We start from the raw sequence: 1,533 nt of genomic DNA, 5'->3' as shown, positions 1-1,533 counted from the left end.
AAGCCCTGACGCATAATTCACGGCAATTCATTACTTCTGACTTGGTATTAGAGCGATAAGATCCTCTCCCATCGATCTCTCCCACCCCGCCGCCGCCATGTCAGGCCCTGCTGCCATCAACTCCACCTCCGGTGCTCTCACCTCTCCCAATGTCAGTGTCCTCGCCACCGCTGCTAGCTCCTTCGCCCCTGTCTCGGTCTCCTCGATCAGCAATCTTATCACGATCCATCTCACAAGGGAAAACTTTCTTCCCTGGAAGACACAGGTTGTCCCGGTGCTCCACTCCCATGGCCTCTTCGGCTACGTCGATGGCTCGGAGCAGCCGCCGTCCTACACCATCACCACCGGCACCGGCGCCGATGCCAAGGAGGAGGCAAACCCGCTCTTCCTTCAGTGGTACCAGCGAGACCAGTTGGTGCTCATTACATTGCTGGGCTCCATGACAGAGGATGTGCTCGGTCAGATGACGCTCATGACCACCTCCGCCGCTGTCTTGGCGGCCCTCCATGACATGTTCTCCTCGCATAACAAGGCGCGTCTCATGCAGATGCATTTTCAGCTGTCGAACCTGAAGAAGAAGGACTTCACCGCTACTGAATACTTCAACAAGATGAAGGGATTTGCTGATGCTATGGTGTCCATTGGAAAGCCTCTTGGCGATGACGAGATCCTCGGCTACATGCTGGCCGGTCTTGGGTCTGAATTTGAACCTCTGGTAGCCTCCATCACCACTCGCGAGGAGCCAATCAGCCTTGGCAGCTTCTACGTGTTCCTCGTCAGCGCCGAGCTCCACATGGAACAGCGGGCGTTCGTGGGCGAGCTCCACTCCTCCGCCAACTCTGCAGCACGCAACTCTAATGGCCAGCGCAATGGCGGGCGCGGCGGCCACGGAGGTCAAGCTGGAGGCCAAGGCGGTCAAAGCGGTAAAGGCCGTGGCCGTGGCTAGGGACGTGGTTGCAGCAAGTACATCAAGTGTCAGGTGTGCTCCAAGTTTGGCCATGATGCTCTGCACTGCAGGAACCCCCTCAACCATGCTTATCAGCCTGAAGACAACCGTGAGCATTCCGGCAACGTTGTGCACTCCGGCGGCGTCGAGTATCCGTGCTGGTACATGGACTCGGGTGCCACCGATCATCTGACCAGCGACCTCGACAGGCTCACCATCCAGGAGCGCTACAACGGCAAAGATGAAGTGCAAGTCGCCAATGGTGCAGGTTTGTCTATTTCGCATATTGGTCAATCTGCTATTTCTGGCTCGTCACGTCCACTCTATCTTCGCAACATATTGCATGTTCCACATGTTAGCAAAGATCTTTTATCTGTGCACAAGTTAACCTCTGATAATGATGCTATTGCTGAATTTCACCCTGATCATTTCTATCTTAAGGACCGGGCAATGAGGGCAGTTCTTCTTCAAGGTAGATGTCGTGGCGGACTCTACCCGATGCCAAGCCTCAGGTCATCCGTGTCCAGTTGTGGAGCGCTCTCCAGCATGAAGCTTTCTCATGATCTTTGGCATCGACGCTTAGGTCA

The 1,533-nt window shown here is 55.3% G+C and overlaps 1 pseudogene; it reads left to right on the top strand.

Moving 5' to 3' along the window:
- The first annotated feature begins 649 nt into the window (after positions 1 to 649).
- On the top strand, positions 650 to 788 carry LOC123088958 (uncharacterized; annotated as a pseudogene).
- Positions 789 to 1,533: the final 745 nt, after the last annotated feature.

The sequence above is a fragment of the Triticum aestivum genome, chromosome 4A (genome assembly GCF_018294505.1).
Source record: "Triticum aestivum cultivar Chinese Spring chromosome 4A, IWGSC CS RefSeq v2.1, whole genome shotgun sequence".
Taxonomy (NCBI): domain Eukaryota; kingdom Viridiplantae; phylum Streptophyta; class Magnoliopsida; order Poales; family Poaceae; genus Triticum; species Triticum aestivum.
Note: the sequence above shows the minus strand (reverse complement) of the source record. Positions and strands in the feature narration are given on the sequence as shown.